This window comes from Lagenorhynchus albirostris, chromosome 9, assembly GCF_949774975.1.
Source record: "Lagenorhynchus albirostris chromosome 9, mLagAlb1.1, whole genome shotgun sequence".
Lineage (NCBI taxonomy): Eukaryota > Metazoa > Chordata > Mammalia > Artiodactyla > Delphinidae > Lagenorhynchus > Lagenorhynchus albirostris.
In genome coordinates, this window is record NC_083103.1 from 92,937,532 (window position 1) to 92,957,583 (window position 20,052).

The following is a 20,052-nucleotide window of genomic DNA, read 5'->3' on the forward strand; positions in this document are numbered from 1 at the left end:
TACTTTTCAAATCAAGAATTTACTTTTGGTTTCTCCTTAGGTTTTTTACCTCTTTATTGGTATTTCTGTTTTTTTCATACATTGTTTTCTTGACTTTCTCCACATCTTCCTTTAGTTCCTTGAACATCTTTCAGACAGTTGTTTTAAACTCTTTGTCTAGTATATCTGCCATCAGGTCTTTTTCAGGGAAGCTTATTCTGATTTATTTTTTTCCTTTGGATGGGCCATACTTTCTTGTTTCTTTGTATGTCTTGTGAATTTTTTTGTTGTTAAAACACTGGACATTTAGATCTAATAATGTTGTAACTCTGGAAATCAGATTCTCCCCTTACCCTAGGGTTTGCTGCTTTTGTTATTGTTTTGTTTGATTGTTGTAGGTTGTCTCTGTGTCAAGGATCACCTAAGATGTAAACTTAAAGTCTTCTCAGGTCTTTTCTCAGCCTTTACATAGGCAGGCACTATCACTTTCTAATTATCCCCACATATGAAGTTGTTTTTGAATGTTCTAGTTTTTTGTTTTGTTCTGTTTTTGCGCGGTATGTGGGCCTCTCACTGTTGTGGTCTCTCCCGTTGCGGAGCACAGGCTCCGGACGCGCAGGCTCAGCGGCCATGGCTCATGGGCCTAGCCGCTCCGCGGCATGTGGGATCTTCCCGGACCGGGGCACGAACCCGTGTCCCCTGCATTGGCAGGTGGACTCTCAACCACTGCGCCACCAGGGAAGCCCCTGAATGTTCTAGTTTTTAATATCCGGTTCCCAAAAGGGGAAAAAGAGTAAAATTAAGGGGAAAAAAGGTGGCAGCCCCTTAAATACCCTGTAAGTCACTTCAGCCAGAAGGCTTGCAACAATAGGAGAGGTGTAACAAATATGGCCACCTGTCTTTTTGTCTGCACCTCTGTGGTCACAAGCAGCAATCATAGCACAGATCCTCAGTGTTTGGAGAACAGGGTCCTTCTTGCCCAACCTGGCTCCTGCAAGCTGTGTGCAGGCTGCTCGAGGAACATGTGCACAGCTGTCTGTCGAGCAGCTGAGAGAGGTGAGGTGACTCATCCAAGGCCACAAAGGCTATCGTGACTCCTCATCAGGTTCTCTTTCTCCTTGGTACATTGCACTACCTCTTGACTGTGGCAGCCCAAGCTGCACGCCCCCCTCAAGGTATATAAGGGTGCTGGTATGGACACCCAGCCTCTGTCACTCACTCTCTCACTTCTCACTCTCCTTGTCTCACTCACTCTGGGCTCCCTCTTCTTAACCAGAATGCCTGGTAGTCTGATGGGTAAGAATAGACATACGGGGTTTGATTCACAGTCATTGGCTATGTGACCTTGGGCAAGATACTTAATTTCCCTGCGCTTCCGTTTCCTCAGCTCTCAGATGGGGATCAAATAGTATTTACCTCTGAGGGTTATTGTAAGGACTTAGCACAGTGCCTAGCACATATCTGCTCTGGTTATCTGCTTTTTACTGTTTTCCTAACACATGGTATCTTCATGTCTTTCTTCCTTGGTGCCTTTCTTTCTTTTCCTCCCTCTGTTGGTCTGTCTGCCTGTCTTCCTATCTCCCAAACAAGCTGCAGTTCCCTTAAACATGCTGGGCCCAACCTGAGGGATACAGATGGGCATGGGGCTGAGACTTCCTGGATCAAGAAGGGAACTTGTTCCAGGAAAGGAACCATGGTGAAACCACATACATGAACACCTTCCTCACCTGTGCCAGGCAAGGTCTTGGAAGAAAGGTCTGGGGAGGCTGTGTGGGGTGGAGAGGCTGAGGGGGTGGGGACAGCCCTGAGAAGACCTGAGGTGAGGTGAGCTGGGGGTCCCAGTCCTGGGTGAAAAGAAACCAGGTGGGATGAGAGTGGCCAGCACCCAGGCATCAAGGGCACAACCCTTAGGGAGCAGCAGAGGGTAAAGGTAAGCCCCCTGGCCATTGCCCAAGGGTCAGCTCACCCAACAGCAGGCACTAATCGAGGGACCTCTGTGCTAGGCTGATATCAGGGTGGACAGCACAGGGGCTCTAGGTTTCCTGCAGGCGGAGGGTCGTCAGACCGCTGGAGAGGCGTCATGGCCTCAGCACCTTAGGGAGTAGGAAGAACTAGGACTGGTCTCAGAAGACCTAGGTTTGGGTGAATGCATGGCCACTTAGTAGTCACGTGACCTAGAAATCATACAATCACTCTCAGCCTCAGTTTCCTCATCTGTAAAATGTAATAACAATATATGCAGCCCCTGAATTGCCGTGGCAATTAAATTTAAAATAACAGGTAAGAAAGCACTTGGTAAACTACAAAGGGCCCTGTGATGTTAGGTGTTACTACTGGGACAGGCTGGGAAGCAGAGCTTCCACTGCTACCCCTCTGGATGGCCAGTCCACCCCTCATCTCCCTGCCCCACTGTCACAGAGGACCCATTCTCAATGGTGACACCAGGAAGACAGACACACTCCAACACAATGTGGCAACATAGTCCAGCTGAGCCCCTGATCAACGTGCTATGTGACCTTAGGCTATTCCACCTCTGGGCCTCAGTTCCTTCTTCATACCAAGGGGGTTGGGCCATAATGTTAAATTTTCAGATTTGTGAGCCCGTTTTGACTTCATTTTGGTAGCATGAAATCAACCACGGTGGGAGTCTTTACACCACAGAAATTGGCAAACACTTCAAAATCAGGGTACCACCATTCAGGCTGACATTCCAGAATCCCCTCCTTCCAGCGGCTGGCCACGAACGGAGCAGCTGGCCCAGACACCTTGCCCAACGGCGTGCTCAGCATCCGGCTGCTTCCCAGGGACTCACCCCTGATAAATACGGATGCACACCTGGCGACAGCAGGCTCACTCCCCACAGATGACCCCCCCCCGCCCCACCCTCTGCCTGGTAGATTCCTGGGTGCAGACAGGGAGGGGAGGGAGGAAGGGAGGCAGCCCTGTGTTTGTCAGTTGCAAGCTCTGGGCCCGCCTGGCCTGAGTATTACACAAGGCCCTTTCTCCCTGCTACTCCTGATCTCCCCATCTCCCCAGCAAGTGTCAAGACAGGAGGGGAGCTGGCTAAGCCTGCAGCATACTGCCTGCTCTGTAACTGAAAGGTACCACCAAAAAGACCCCTGTCCCCCCGCCCGGCACCCCCCTCAGGACCTCCACACTGGGTAAGAGCCGTGCTCAGGAAGCAGCTCCTGCATGGACTGCAGTGTGCCTGGTGGCCCCAGAGCTGGACCACATACACTTTGTCCCCCTCATGTGTTGTCCCGCACACCCATAACCTAGAAGGCAAACCAGCCCCAGGTGAAGCGGCAAAGGGAGGGAGCTGTGCAGAGGGCTGCCTGGGGGTGGAGGTTGAGCCTGGTCTCTGCCCCCCCTCTGTCCCCTTCCAGGGTTTTGGGGTGTTGTTCTTGCTGCTATTTTCTGAATCAAGCCCTCAAGCACTTGCTCACTCCCTGTTATGTGTTGAACTGTGTCCCCTAAAAATGCTATGTCGAAGTTCCAGCCCCCAGTACCTCAGAAGGTGACAGTATTTGGAGATAAGAGGTAAGTTAAAATGAGGTCATTAGGATGGGCCATAACCCAATAGCACAGGTATCCATATAAAAAGGGGACATGGGGGGCTTCCCTGGTGGCACAGTGGTTGGGAGTCCGCCTGCCAATGCAAGGGACACGGGTTCGTGCCCCGGTCCGGGAAGATCCCACATGCCGCGGAGCAGCTGGGCCTGTGAGCCATGGCCGCTGAGCCTGCACGTCCGGAGCCTGCGCTCCGCAACGGGAGAGGCCACAGCGGTGAGAGGCCCGCGTACCGCGAAAAAAAAAAAAGGGGGACATAGGACAGAAAGACAGACACACACTGATTGAAGATGATGTGAAGACAGGATGAGAGGGCATCGAAGCCAGTAGGTCTGGAACAGGTCCCCCCCTCACAGCCCTCAGAGGAGCCAACCCCGTTGACACCTTGATATCGGACTTCCAGCCTCCAGAACTGTGAGACGGCACATTTCTGTTGTTTAAGCCACCCGGTCTGTGTTCCCGCAGCCCTAGGAAACTAATACAGTCCCTTTCTCTGAACGTGAAGTGAGAGAAACCGCATCTTGGTTTCACTCCTTCCAAGCGTGCTCACTCTCATGTCCGTATCTAATCCTCACATCACATGACTCCTTAGGCCCAACGGGTGCTACTCAGCGCATTTGACAGATGAGGAATCTGAGGCCCAGAGGCAGGGGGCTTACCAAAAAGCCCGCACAGAGTTAACCACCAAGCCAGGACTAGAACCCAGGCTTCCTCACTAACATCCCGAAGGACTTGCCTACATCAAGCCAAACGTCTCTTTCTAAACTTGTACAGAATTCTGTGAGGCCATAGGGCTGGGGGGCTAGAGGCACCTTTTTCACCTGGTCCTCCCACCTGCATTCTCTGTGGCATCACCCAGGTAGCCTTTAATCACCCTGATGCCTGGGCCCCACCCCAGACCAAGTGAATGAGAACCTCGGGGGTGGGGCTCAGGCAGTGGTAGCTTTTATAGCAAACTAATGTGATTCCCATGTATGACTGGGGTGGAGAAGCACCAGCTAGAGGGTTCCAAGGCGGGTTCTTGACCAGGGACCACTGGCTCACAGAGCCAGCAACCAATTATGCGGCAAGGGGGATGGGGGCCCATGTGTCTGCACTCCGTCCCAGAGGGGGCCTGGGGGTGCCCAGCAGGCAATCACACCTCAGGAAATGTGAGATATAAATTAAGGTGCGAATCAGCACTCACTCATTCCGCACAAAGCCTAGAAATTGTCAGGGCTGGGAGAGGTTCTTCCAACTCTTTTACTTTACTGGGTAGTGGGGAGTTCTTTAAATATCAACGGAAAGAAAAATAGTGTTTTTGCTTTAAATTTGGGACCCTTACTCTTCCATCTAAATCAAATGTAATTGCTTGTTATGAAAATGAAAGAGATGCGCTTGCTTGAACACTTACTATATAATGGGCATGTGCTAAGTGACCTTTACAGTGTTCGTCTTTCCAATAATCCTACGAGGTAGGTACTATAATCCCCATTTTACAGAAGGCGTAACTGAGGCTTGGAGATGTTACTTAACCTGCCCAAGGTCACTCAGCAATTAGGTGGTGGGGCTGGGAGTCCAACCAGGAAGGCTGGCATCAAGGACCGTGCCACTGATCACCAGCTGCACGGTATTCTACAGTCTTTTAATGTTCATAACCCATTTTTGTAAAAGGTACTAAAATAAGTATCATATTAAAACATTTAAACAAAATACCTTTTTCTCATTTCTTCAAAATTTCCAGAGATTTTTTTGTTCCCTAACTCAGCACTGAGGAGCTCAGGCAGTAGTAGGCCCTAACCCAGAGAGGCAGCAGAACAGGCACCCTCATTCCCAGCACGAGGAACCCCAGCCTGGACACAAGCACTGGCACCCCGCCACCCCCAATTCCCATCCCTACCTGGGCCCTTAGCTTTCTGGAAAGAGGGAAACATGGGCTGGGACTTCCCTCTAGTGGCGCTGAGACTAACTGCAACCGACACATCCACACTTTCCCAGGCCGGGTGCAGAGCCCTGAGCCCCAGTCAAAAGGGGAACCTGCACACCCAGTGTGGCAGCACTACACCCCTGAGATTCTACCAGGTACTGAAGCTTGGAGGCCTAGACGATGCGGCCCCAAGAGGCCAAACAACATCAGACTCCCACTCACCCGCTTCACCTCATCTGCCTCCCATCCCTCCCTAGCTGATAGGGGCATTAGAAGTCAGGAGGGGGCACCCCTGGAGGGAGGATTCTGGCCCCGGAGCAATGACAGGGACCCACTCACCCACTCCTCTCCTTGCTCACCTAAATCCTGCCCGTCCCAGCACTCCCCGCTCCGGGAAGCCTGCTCTGAGCCCTCCCTCCCCCCACCCTCCCCTTAGCTGCCAGTTATCTCCAGAGGGGTACAAGGTACCTCTCAGCAGCAGGCCCAGAATACTTATCAGGACATCAGTCTTCCCTTCCCCCAGCCCTCCTCCACTAGACTGGGAGCCCCTGAGGGTAGGCTTGAGCCATGTATGTCTCTGGAACAGAGACCCCTGGGCCACAGCCTGGGCACAGAAGCCTGCTCAGTCTGCTACACCAAGCCCACGGGAGGACACAGCCGTGGGCACCTGCACGGGAGGCTCCACTCCCACCCGCTCCATGACCCAGTGCGCACTGAGGGGCTGGGCAGTGGCCCCAAAGGAGGCAAGGGGAGGGTCCCAGGAGTGTGCAGCGTGAGCTGGAGAAGCAGACACCGAGGGCACAGAAGACTCCTGCGGGGGAAGGGCTGGCCCTCAAGGGGGAAGGGCTGGCCCTCAGGTCTCCGCTCCCTGCTGAGCTGGTGGAGGGCTGGGCCTTACAGCTCCCGACAGCTGAGGGGAGGGTGCACTGGGAGTCCCAGAGTCACCCCCAGCCCAGCAGGGACCCGCGGACTCCCCGGGTGCCAGCCCCCACCAGCCAGCCCAAGGGTACCTCCCACCCCACCCCAAGGCCTGAGTGCACCAGCGGCAATTCCAAAGGCGCCATTTAGATTCCCACATAGAGGACTTGTTAAGATGGAGCCTGCCTCTGGGGAAATGGGAATGCTTGGGGTGGAAGATGACAAATCGGGGGCCCGGTGGCCAGGCTAAGAGCATACTATTCACTTACATCTCATTCATCAGGGCTGCCCCCCAGGCCTCCAGCCACTGGGCCTCAGCCACCTGCGGGGGGGGGGGGGGAGGTGCGGGTGAGGGAGTCGGCCCTGAGGGGCCCCTTTGGGCTCCACGAAGCCTTGGGATGAGAGGAGGTGGCCCAGCAGTCAGTTCTGCCCGCAACCAGGGGCAGGCCCAGCAGCAGAGGGAAACGGGGGTGGGGGACAGGGTGGAGACCCACCCCCCGCAGCCTGACCACGCAGACATGGATGAGGCCCAAACCAGAACATTCCTTGGGACAAAACCCCTGCTCCTGGCTTCTGCGAGAGAACCAAAGAATGCCACCAGGTCCGTCGGGCCCAGCCCCTGCCTGGGGAAGGATGTCCAGTCAACTGGGCCTAAAGGGGGCCAGGATGGCTCCTGCTCTGGTCCCGGCCTGGAGGACGGGTCGGAGCTCTCCACACACACTCGCAGACACACACTCCCACACACCACTACCCAGACGCCAGGCAGGGCACACGGCCGGGCGCTGCCGAGTAGCAGGCTTGGCGCCAGGGCCCAGGAGGGCGGGGGTGCGGTGTGAGTAATGGCGGGTGCAGGATGCACCCGAATCCTGATAAGGGAGAATAATAACTTGTCAAAGATATGTATGATATGTGCTTGCTTTCCCTACGGAATATCTATGGGGCTAATTCATCAAGCCGGCGGACTGGCTGGAGACCCACGGAGGGAAGAGAAGAGAAGCACGTGACCAGGCCCCAAAGTGCCCGGTGGTGGGGAGGGGAAGTGGCCTGCCCCAGCTGGACTCCCGCCAGGGCCCTAAGAAGCACTGAAACTGGCCCGTCCATGGGTCCCCCGGGTCCCTAACGCTAACGCCGGGTGCATTTTGGATCTGGAATCCAGAGCAGATGTCCCCCTACTTGGGAAGCCCACTGTTTCTCATGTGTTCCTTCTCTCCTCCCCTCCTTTCTTTCTCCCTGCTGTGCAGTCTGCAGAAAGCCTCTGGTTCGAGAAGTTGTAAGATGATCAGAAAACGTCTCCGCTTTTGGAGAGGAGACGACAAACAGAAACAGCTCTTGGGGAGAGCAAAGCTGAGAGGGCAGGCCCTACCTGGCTCTCCTCGCTCTCCTCACCACTCTCCTCCAGCCCCTCCCGGCCCGACACCCCCCCACACACACCCCAACCTCCCTAAGCTCCCACAGAAGGAAGGAAAGGAAGAAGGAGGGTCTGTTCCCCTTAGTCAGATCACTTCAAGGACGCCGATGCCAGAAAACCCACCTGGAAACCCGGTGCGCAGCCCCAAGAGGCAGCTACATCCTCACCAGAGAGAAGGCTTTCATCCATCTACACCTTCACGTTCCCCGGGGGTTGCGGGGGGTGGTTAGAGCTTCCTCTCTAATCCCCTCTCTTCCTTCCTCCTCTGTCTTTGTCATAATAATTTAAAAAAATGAATTAGCTTGCATCATCCCAGGCCTCCCCCAGGGCCTCTGGAGGTCTGCCCAGCCCCTGCCCTCACCCATCCTCTGTTCCGCAAGCCCTCATGGGGCATCTTCCCCCCTGCCCCTCAGACTGTCACGGGGCGCCTGACTCACCGTCACCCAGGTCTGCATTCTGCCACTTCCCACTGAGGTCAGCTCCCTCCTCTTCCCCCCTGTCAGCTCCAGGCTGGCATTCACCCTCCGCTTGTACCTACTCACTAAACAAAGATTAGAGTAAACAGACCAAGAGGCTGTGGAGCTCATCATGTGAAAATACTGAAACACCTCACTACCCACACCCTGCTCTTTCCCCTCCCCCACCTCCCCAAGACCCAGCAACCAAAGGGTTAACTTCTGGCACAGTTCAGGGGCCTCCAGGACCCTGCCCAGCACCTGGCCCCGCATCCATCCTTGTTAGTAAGGGCTGGTGCCACACCGTTGTTAAACATTGTGATTCCCACCCTGGATGGTGCATCTGTAGCTCATCCTGTAGGAATTACGTGAGAGTTTCTCTGTGCAAGAATCACCACTGGCCTCCTTCCTCCTCTCCCCACTCCTTCATTCCTTTCCTCCTTCCTTCCTTCCTTCTATTCCTTCCTTCCTCCCTGTTTGAGGTCTAAGGTCTCCCTCCCAGCACGCCCTCCTGGCCCTCAGCTCTGACACAGATCTGAGAGGCCACCCACCAGTGCTTACAGCCCCCCTCTCACTCTCCCTCCCAGGGCCATCCTGGCAGTGGCTGGCATCTCCCAGATCCCAAGGGCCAGGAAATATGGGGACCAGGCTCCAAGAGTGCCAGCCCCTCCCCGTCTCCATTTCTCCCTAATGGACAGTGATAGCCCATCCCCTTCTCTGCTCCTCTGCCCCTCTCCCCAACCCACCCCACTGCCCTGTCCACAGAGGGCAGGCCCAGGGCTGGAGACCGCTGGGGCATGTGGAAGGGGAGAAGAGAGGGGGGCCATGCCCCTGCCAGTGCAGCCTGAAGCTACAGAGCAATTAACTTGGCATTTTCAAACAAGGGCAGAGGAAGCGGGAGCCACAGGACTGAGTCAGCACATAAGAGAGGCTGGCTCAGCTCGTTAGCAGGACAGGGCTGAGCCAACAAGAAACAAGGTCAGGGAGGAGGGAGTGGGAGCCCCTAAATGGAGATGGGGCGGGGGGCAAGTGAGGAAGAGGGCTGCCGGCCCCTCACCATCCCCTGGATAGAGCCTGGCTGCCTAGGCCACGGGACCAGCCCTCAGCTCTTTTTCCTCCAGGCAGCTCCTGCCCACCCTCCACAAGTCAGCAAACATTCTCCATGTATTATAAGTGCTCCATGACTGGGAGTAAAGGTGACAAGACACTCCCCTCCCTCCTGCCCTAAAACATACAATAGAGTTGGCCTCCCGATGACATCACCAAGGGCCTGGGGCCTAGGAGCAGCACAGGGCTAAAGACGATGTTTGGGGGGTGGCCTGGGAGACTTCATGGAGGAGGTGGACTTTTTAGTAGCTACATTTAAAATAAGGTCGGCACATCCAGTCTTTTTCCAAAAAGGAAACAAAGCCTCTGAATCCAGCCATCTGCTGAGTGCTTTGCCAGGTGCCAGGGGCGCTACCCACATCTCCTATGATCCTTACATCCTCCTGCAAGATTCCTCTCACCTAGGAAGAAGCAGAGGCCAGGGCTTACGTGACTCACCCAAGCTCATACAGAAAAGGGCAGAGCTGAGGGCTTCCCTGGTGGCGCAGTGGTTGAGAGTCCGCCTGCCGATGCAGGGGACGCGGGTTCGTGCCCCGGTCCGGGAAGATCCCACATGCCGCGGAGCGGCTGGGCCCATGAGCCATGGCCGCTGAGCCTGCGCGTCCAGAGCCTGTGCTCCACAACAGGAGAGGCCGTGATAGGGAGAGGCCCGCGTACCACGAAAAAAAAAAAAAAGAAAGAAAAGGGCAGAGCTGAGATTTGTATGTGGATTCATCCACTGCAGAGGCTGTGTTCTTTCTGACACAGTGCTTAGGCAGGTAGGAATCTGCTAAACTGAGAACAGGGGAAGGTATTGGAGCAAAGGCCCAGATGGAAGAGTGAATAAAGTGAGTTCTAGCAACTAGGCTGTCGGCCAGGTTGGAAGAGGGGCTGAGCATGCGTGAGGGTTAATTTCATACATCAACTTGATGGGGCTAAGGGATGCCCAGATGGCAAAACATTGTTTCTGGTGTGTCTATTAGGGTGTCTCCGGAAGAGATTAGTGTTTGAATCAGTAGACTAAGTAAAGAAGGTCGCCCCCACCAATGCGGGTGGGCTTCAACCAATCTGTTGAGGGCCTGAACAGAACAAAGAGGTAGAGGAAGGGTGAATTTGCTCTCCTCTTGAGCTGGGACATCCACCAGAGCTCCTGGTTCTAGGGCCTTCAGACTCAGGCTGGGATTTACACCATCAGCTTCCTAATTCTCTGACCTCCTGGCTTGGACTGAATTACAGCACTGGCCCTCCTGGTTCTCCAGCTTGCTTGCGGCAGATCGTGGGACTTCCTGGCCTCTATAACTGCACAAGCCAATAAATATAATAAATAAATGGACAAATCTCCATATCCTATTGGTCTGTCTCTCTGGAGAACCCTGACTAATACAGCATCTCCAGGACGGGGTGTTGCTCTCAGGGTTACTGACAAGGCCCTGTGGATATGCCACAACTTGGAGGGATCTCCTAAGCCACTCATCAAAGCATCCTTGTAGACAGGAACCAAGAATTTACCAGAACACCACACTGGACCATATCGTCATAACTGCCAATTCTACTCGCCTTGACTAATCTTGATCCTTGAGAGAGGGGCTATTTCCAAGGGGCTGCGTGTGGTTCTTTCTGGTCCTGATGCTGCTGCTCTTTTCGGGGTAAGGTAAGTTTAGGGGGGAGGCTCAGGAGCCATAGGCTGCGGGGGAGGCCAGTGATGGTCAAGAACTGGGTAAAATCTGGAGTCAGCCAGGCACAGCCATGTCAGCCATGAGATGCAGGGTCCCAGACAGCTGGAGCAGGAACAGGGAGGAGAGGGATCTGCTACGCGGCTGAATTCCTGGCCTGAATTTCCCATCAGCATCAAGCTAGGAACCCCCTCCCTCCAGGCCTTCCAGAGGGGCTGGACCACCTGCGATACCACTCCCCCCTAGTCTCATGACGTGACCTGTCCCCACACCCCCATCTCTTCTGATCTAACCATGGACAGATTTTTCCCTTTTCTTCATAGTCTGCCCAGGTGAAGTTAGAACATTCTGAAAAAGACTTACTAGAAAGCACAAGGCAGATAAACACAAAATCATGCAATGGACACATGCCCCAAACACATTTGTTGAATGATAAAAGTATTCCACGGGATTTCACCAGAGTAAGTCCCTACGCTACTGCTGTATCCCTGGTACCTAGAATCGTGCTCGGAACAACGTGGATGATTACATGATTAGCGCACCTTCGCTGAGTGAATGAGTGCACGAAGGGATGAACGGGCCAACTGAACACCCTGCCTGATGCTAAGCATGGCTCTCCCCTTCACCCAAGCTTGTTTTTCTCACACACAGCACTGACCTGATGACCGCCCGCTGCCCTCCACCTGACTGACAAACAAGCCTCGCCAAGAACCCACCTGCCTTCCTGCCAGACTCCCTCCTCTGCCACTTCCACTCCACACTGCACCCCTCTCACCCCAGTGACCACACCGCACATGCCACCATCTACTGTGGACTGAGCAGTAACTGGCATTTGCTGAGCCCTCTACACGACTCATCTCATCTGATCCTCATGTGCTGTGCACAGGTACTAAAGGCACCCAGTTTGGAGATGAAGAAACTGAGGATAACAGAAGCCCAAGGTCAAACAGCAAGTAAATATAAGAGCCAGGACTCAGACCCTTAACTGTTTCCAAAATCCATGCTCTCTGCCACTAAGAGTAGTGATGGTGGACCCCTGACACCACCAGGCTACCTCCTCCTATCTTCACCAATCATCAAATTCAAGAATATCAGTGACACTGAATTTGCCCCAAAGACATTCGTTCAATAAATACTGAGCACCTACCACGTGTTCAGTGGGTACATAAATGACGGGCATCAGACTCCCTCCCTAGGAGTTGTCATGGTCCGTGCGGTGGACACCACCTTGGCTGGGGTGAGTGGTCCCTGAATGGGGACCTCCCATCTCCAACGCTGGATTCTCAGCAGCAGACAGTCAGGGGAAAACCCTCTTGTTTGGTTTTCCTGGCCCCCACCTCCGGCGGCCTGCAGTTCCCAGCTTGCTCACACAGCTCATCTGCCTACCAGGTGCTGTGCACCCAGAACAATCTAACACAAGTGACCTTGCTTCCCCAGGGGGCACTCCAGCAAGTCATCATTCAGGCATCCCCCAGGGAGAAGGTGTTCTGGGGCCCTGACGCTATACTCGGGCAACATCAAAAACACTTTACTCACTTCAACAATGAAAGATACCATCTTCACCAAGACAAAGCGGCATGGTTTCCTGAAAATGATGCCCAGCAAGTGAGGGTCGGAGATAAGCAAGTCATTCCCCCCTGGAAGGGGAAAACTGTCCTACATGGAAAGTTCCTGTGTGATTACTGGTCCACTCCTCACTTTGGAGACAAGGACACCTCAGACCCATCAGAGAAGGCTGGAGACTTGTCCCTCCGCCGAAGAGATGGAGCCAGGATGTGGACCCAGCTTCTCTGGTCCCTAATCCAGGCCTCCTTCCCTTATTACCACGCGCTCAGAATTACAGGGAACAGGCCAGTGTGGGTGCTGGGCAGGGCAGGGTGAGGCCAACCTGATGGCTGTCCAAGACATCCTGGCCAGTGCTGTCCTGTCCCTGGGAACTTTCCAAAGAGTGTTGCTGCCACACACACCCATCCCGGCAGCTGGCTTGCGTGAGGCTTGTCTGGATATGTATGGGGTGTGGAGGCCTCGTGTGCCCAGGGGCCAAAGGCCTTCATCTGAGGGAAGGGTCTTTTCTCACAGTCTGGCCAATGCAGAGGCCCGGGGGTGAGGGTGTCCAGATTGTCTCCAGGGACCCACAGTCTTGAGCATCAGGGTCCTGGGGACCAAGTGGTCACCTGCATCCAGGACAGGGGGACAGGCAACAGCACTTGACCTTCCCGCTCCCTCTCCCCTACCCCTTCCCCCAGGTGGGCCAGTTGTCTTCCTCTCCAGCCCAGTCAGGGGAGTTTCTCATTGTAAATACCACCCACGGCCATCCTCCAAGTTCTGGCACTCCAGCCGCACAGGTCTGCGCTTTTCTCCAAGTACCTCTCCCCCTTGATGACACTGAGCCTCCCCTTCCTCATTTCCTCCTTCCCTGTCTCAGCCACTTGAAATCTGGCCCATCATTTAAGACCCAATTCAAAACTCACCTCCTCCACTGCCGTCTCTCTCCCAGCTCTGTCCCCCCAGAGCCTCTCCTGTCATCATCATCATCGAGCCCCTTCCAGTGCGCTCACCTCACTCCATCATGTGCTCCCGTGACATCTGTACATGACTTTGTTTCCTAGCACAGTGCCCCACAAAAAGAAAGCTCAAAACTAATTTTTACTTGAATAAGTCCAATGCATTCATCATTATGTTACAGACAAGGAAACTGCAGCTGGGAGAAGTTGAGAGGCTTCCTCGAGGTCACATACCGGCTGGTCAGTGCTAGATCCAGTTCCAGAACCCAACCATAAAAGCATGATTCCTACCCTGTCCTCCTCCCCTGACCCCATACTGCCTCTTACCACCTACTCGGATCAAGCCAGGGCCACAGGCTCAGCATGGGTGATTTGTTATTGCAGGCATCGCACATACAGAACAGTCTAAGTATGTATGTGCTGTGAAAAGAGTAACAATCACCTGAGTCTCCACTACCTGGGTTAAGACATACAATGTTATTAGTGCCTTAGAATCCCCCATTTCCCCAGCCCCCTCTCCTGTGACCCTCCCCATTAACCACTGGAGTTAACCACTATCCTAACTCTCCTATTAATCATTCCCTAGCTTTGCGTTATGGCTGTGCCACTTTTATGCGTCTCCCTAACAATGTATCGCCCTTTGCTTACACAGCTAGGTTTGTGCTTGCTACTCAGTTTTTCAAAACTAAACAGGATCTGTGATCTCTTCAATGCTTAACACTGTTATGTTCAAGTTCTCCCAATGCAGCGAAGTCTGAGCAGATGCCTATTATAAAGTCAGGCCACAAAAGCATGTACAGAGTTCTCCTATCAGATAGCACCAGCTCTCTCCTGAAAGCCACTTTATTTTAGGCACTGAATTAATGGTATACAAATGACATGCATAGTAATGTGGAATTTTTTTTTTTCAGGAAAGGATTTTGTATGTGTGTGAAAAAGTCAACTGCTCAGGCCCTTGTCTTACAGGGCTGTTTTGATCCCAGTTGTCTGACAGCAGGGACCTGTCCTTGTGTTTGGAGGCAGAAAAGAGGCTCCAAGAGGATGTTAAGAGAAGCTGGCTCAGAGGGTCCCCCAGAGCCCTCCTCGCTTCCTCCCAGCCAGCCCTCACCACCGTGGCTTTGGCCCACAGCTGCCCTAGCCCAGGGACCTGGTGGCAGACAGAAACAGATCTACTTTGGTTTCCATGGCAACTGCACGCATTGGGAGACCAACCGAGTGAGCCACAGCCAACGAGGCAGCTGGTTTGAAGGGTGTTGATCTCTCTGTGGACCAGCAAGGCAGAACCACAAGGGACTGGAGGCAGCAACCAAGCCAGGAGGAGCCACAGGAGCTGGGCATATGGAGTCTGCAGGAACCTGTCTGCAGAGCTACACATGAGCAGTGCACATGTGTCCACTCACCCACGACCCTCTCTCACCCACCCACTCAGGCAGAGGCACGTGCTGAGAAATGCACATCCACACTCCATTGTGAACACAGAGACCCATGCTCCCAAACTCAGACACCTGTTCACACCAAATACACCCAAGGTTTTACACCTTGCCCCATTTTCACACTGAAAAACACAGACCCCTGCATACAAATGCACATTCATCCATAATATACGATCTGCACCCCTAGAAAGATTCACAGTCACCCCAATACACATTCTCTATACACACCCCCATGCACAGATGGTGCACACACTCACCTTAGACACACAGACCCACATTTACAGGGAGAAACGCACATCCATACTCACCTGTGTGCTGGCAGGGACACTCCCAGAACATACACATGGGCTGAGATCAGAGCCTCTGGATGCGAAGACTCAGAAGCTGAGGAGCTCCAACTGCAACAACTCAGAAATGGGATGTGGTTCACGGCTGCAGCAGCATCACAAAATCCCAGAAACAAGTCTCCTGGCTTGCTGCCTCATAAACGGTGCCCCCATAGAGAAAGGCCTTTAATCTTCTCTGTTTATTTACTCATAGTAATTCTTTTTTGTGTCCTCCATAAACACCGAAAGGACAGAAATCCAACAATCCTCATGTCATGCAGACTTGGAATAAAAATTTTGATGACAGACTCAGAGATGCATGTTCCTCTTTAAGACACCTGTGTGTGTCTGGCTCTGAAGAGGCATGTCCCATCCTGGTTCACTGCTTTCTGGTCCCAAAAGGCAAGGAAAAGAGGCCTGCTGGTTCCGCTCCTAGGAAAAAGGGACAAATTCACAGCACGTGGAGTATCTTGCTAGGCCAGGGGTTAGCTCCTGACCTAGCAGGGAAACCTGACAACCACAGGCTCCATCCACCGAGGCCCTTGAGAGCCAGGGGTCACAGAAGCACTTGGCGGGGGGACATTTTGTTGAGAATTTCTTGAAGCATATTTGAATATTTGTAACATTTATTTCAATATTGTCCTAATGATCATTTAATTAATATGGAGAAATGGAAAGATTATGTACATGTGTATATATTCCTATTGCAATAATAATAATAGCTAATACTCACAGGCACAAAAAGGTCACTAACTGTTAAGCTATTGAAGGGCTTCCCTGGTGGCACAGTGGTTAAGAATCTGCCTGTCAATGCAGGGGACACGGGTTCGAGCCCTAGTCCGGGAAGATCCCACATGCCACAGAGCAACTAAGCCCGTGCACCACAACTACAGAGCCTGTGCTCTAGAGCCCGCAAGCCACAACTACTGAGCCTACGAGCCACAGCTACTGAAGCCCGCGCACCTAGAGCACGTGCTCTGCAACAAGAGAAGCCACTGCAATGAGAAGCCCGTGCGCCACATGGAAGAGTAGCCCCCACTCGCCGCAACTAGAGAGAAAGCCCGCTCACAGCAACAAAGACCCAATGCAGCTAAAAATAAATAAATAAAATTGTTTTTAAATGTTAAGCTATTGTTATTACTGTGATTTTAAATTGATAATGAAAATCATCTATAACTTAAAAACTGGGGGTAGTTGAGATGAACCTCCTTATTTCATAGGCTTTTAAACACTTTTCAGTTTTAGCAGCAGCAGGATTAGCACTGTGTGGTACTTTACAAAACAGTTTCACATACACCATCTCCTTTGTGTCCCTAAGCATCTTCTGTTGGCCAGGCATCAAGCTGGGGTGGGGGGTGTCATAGATTAGTAAGACCAAGACCCAGGCCCAGGCCTCGAGGAGCCCACAATCCAGCAGGTAAGGGGTGGGGGAGGCACACTGGAACTGTGTACCATGCAGCCTCATGTCATCACAAAGGCCAGTGCAAAGGGCAGCAAACATAGGCAAAGGAATCATTTGTAGATGCGGAAGAATCAGGAAGGGGTGGAGAATCAAAGAGAGCTGCAGGGAGGAGGTCACACTTGAGCTGGGCCTGAACTCACCAGTAGGTTTTGACAAGCCAAGTTCCTGGCTGGAAAGGAGCATTGAGGTCCCAAGCACAGCTGTAGAACAGTGGGTGGTCGACCTGGGCAGCTAGACCCAGGGGTCCAGAAGGGTACAGGGAAGAATGGAGCCACAAAGGTAGACTGAGGCCAGATTCAGAAAGGCCTTGCACGGCAAGCCAAGGAGTCTGGCCCAGCAAATCATCAGGTGTGAACCGGCCAGACCTGTGGTCCAGAGAAACACCTCAGGTACCTGGGTGTCTGACACTGGGTTGTGGGGTATGACTGGGAACCTCGGGGCCAAACCGGAGGGTTAAAATTGCACCCTCCATTAACAGAGCCAGAGCGCAGGTCAGCACCCCCAGCACCCAGCTCACCCAGCTCGGCGCCTGACTCACACAAGGCTCTCCATAAATGTTTGCTGAACTGCACGGCGCAGCGGGTCACGCGAAGAAAATGGAATTAAGAGTCGAGTGACCTGGAGGGCTGCTTCAGGCCCACTACTGACTGGCTCCCGGACTCTGGACCGGCGATTTAACCTCTGGTTCTCGGTTTCCACGCTGGTACAGCGAATCCGATAATGCCCTGACCTCCCTGGCTTAGCTGCTCTGAGGCTCTCACGCGGGAACCGGCTGAAGGCGCTGGAGGGCGCAGAGCGCCGGCCCTGGCGGGGGACCACGCGGGCCGCTGCCGCCTCCCCGGGACCATATGCGGGGAGAGCTGGCTCAGCCGTCAACAATCACCTGCCCCCCAAACTCACACCTGCGCTACATTTCCGCTTAGGCAGATGGTGCGATTTGGCCGCGCGCCAGCGCGTTGGCCCCGCCCTGGACGCTCGCGCATGCGCCCTGCAACCGGCGAGACGCCGCTGGGAGGTGGCTTTGCGGACCGGCGGTCACCCGGAAAGGATATGGCTCAGCCAGAGGGCGGGGTACCTACGGCGCCCCTTCCCTTGCTGGAACAGCGCCCCTTTCCCAAGGCCAAGGCAGCAGCAAGGCCAGCTTCTCCCCAATTCTCACACCGCCTCTGAAACGTGAACAGGGAAGGAAGCTTTCAGAGTTTCCCATGTGGAGAAACTGAGGCTCAGAGAGATTAGGAGACTTTCAGCTGGACACACAGATATTAAAAGATGGAGCCAGATGGAAACCCAAGTCTGCCGAACTCCAAGCACACCGTTCTTTCGTTGGTTGGCACTACCCCGTCTCCTCAGACCACTTTGGCCAATACCTAGTGGGGGCAGGAATACTTCCTTCACCCAAAGCTGGCTTTGCCTCCGTCCAGCGCAGCAGCCTTACGGTTCCCGTACCACCCGGCCCACTCCTGAACCATCGTGCCACCCTGCATACCTGAAAATTAGTGGGGATCTGAGCCAAGCGTAAATCAGTAGAATTAAATGATGAAATACACAGAACTCCTTAAATATATATATATTAAATATATATATTTAATATATATATTTAATATATATATATATTTAAAGAAATCTGGTCTAAATGCCAAGCCGGGGGCAGGCATATCTATTGGTACAGCATCACCACCAAGGGCTCGTCCGGCCTTAACCGGCACACCTCCCAGAATCCTGAGCTCATCATTTCCTCTTTGCCCAACGCTGGTGTTGAGAAAGTTCTTGCTTCTCTTTAGCTGAAATCCATCAGTCTCCTTAAGGATCCAGTTGCCCCTCTTGGGGCCACATGGAACAAATCAAATCTCCCTTTCTTTTCACAATCCAGCCTACATTAGGAGGCCGCCTTCTCTCTTCCTGACTCAGCGGCCCCCAGTTCCTTCAACCATTCCTTAGAAGTCATGCTTTTGAGTTCCTTTCTCAGCCTCCAGACACACTCCGGTCTGGTCCGATCCTTCAGAGCTCAGCACAAACATGTGTTCTCACCATGTGTCAGATACCGTGCTATAAGTGCCTTCCCTGAGTCATCTCATTTACTCCTGATGACAACCCCAGGAGGTGGATGCCATCATTATCCCCGTTTTGCAGATGAGGAAACTGGGAAGTGAAGGAACATGCCAACAGTTACAGAGCAATTGACGGAGCAGTCTCTGCTGCCCTCTGCTGTCATTGCAGCTCCAGCAGAACAAGAGCACTGGGCTTGGGGTTGGGTGAGCTTTGCTTCCCACTCTCCCACTTATTATTGTGTGACCCGGGCAAGCCACACATCTGGTTCTCCTGGTCTGTAAAATGGGGGTCGTTATAATGTCCACCTGCTAGGCTTTTTGGAGATTAAAACACATTTTGAGATGTGACCATAGGCCTGATACTCCCCACTAGCTCCCCCTACCCCTCCAGGAGTCCTGTGCGAGGACTCACAGGGACTACAGCAAGTGACCAGATTCATGTCACATCCTATAGTGCTGGGACCCTCTCCAGGAGGGAGCCAGGTTCAAATCTCCAGGTCCCTCACCCGGCCTGAAGTCACTCTCTAAAATGATTTGTCAAGTGACAAGCAAAAATATATTACCAATTTAAGAGTGTGATTTGCCTGGAACTTTTTAATCCTTGGGCTGTTGTTGAATAGATTAAAGTGTCTGCTTTGATCCATGCATTTAGATGGAAACATAAATATAGCCATCACTTATTCTCTCAGCCGCCAGGATGGGTGTCACGTTGCATCACGCCGGCTTCCCACCCAGCCAGGGTAATGCATGAGAATGACCTTTTTGCCATTCAAATCCCTTTTGACTTTTCTGCTCTGGCCTGAGCCCGAGCTGCCCTGCTGCCTAATGTGACCACAGCTCACGCTGGGAAACAGTCACTCGGGAGAAAGGGTGGAGCAGGGGACGCCCGAAGCCGACAACTTCCCCCAGCTCGGCAGAGCCCAGCAAGAATAAGTCTCCGGAGAAACAGATTTTGAAGAGGAATTTAGTACATAGATCTTCTGTCAGCGGAGCAGACTCCGGCTCAGCCGTTTTTCAGGCTCGCTGCTTATCCAGAAATACATCTATTTTTACATGGATCTCTGGCGAGATTCCCTCTTCCCTCGTGAGGTGGGAAGCTGCGCTGGGAGCCGGGCACGGGGTCGGGGCCTCGGGGCAGGGCAGGCCCAAGGTCTGGCTCCAGGACGCTGCGGCTCGGGAAGAGGGAAGCGGTGCCGAGCCCTGGGCCTTCCGAGCCTTCCTCCAGCCATCCGCCCGCATCCTGCCCCGGCCCTTCTCGGGACACGGCCCGGCCTCCCAGAGTCT

General features: G+C 53.3%; 1 long non-coding RNA gene across 1 annotated transcript in view; it reads right to left on the minus strand.

Moving 5' to 3' along the window:
- LOC132525406 (uncharacterized) overlaps nucleotides 1–15,685 on the minus strand; it is a 95,268-nt gene extending 79,583 nt beyond the window's left edge. The window contains exon 1 of the long non-coding RNA XR_009542230.1: nucleotides 15,241–15,685. This is a non-coding gene — a long non-coding RNA (uncharacterized LOC132525406). The remainder of the gene's footprint in view (nucleotides 1–15,240) is intronic.
- Between the last annotated feature and the right edge of the window lie 4,367 nt (nucleotides 15,686–20,052).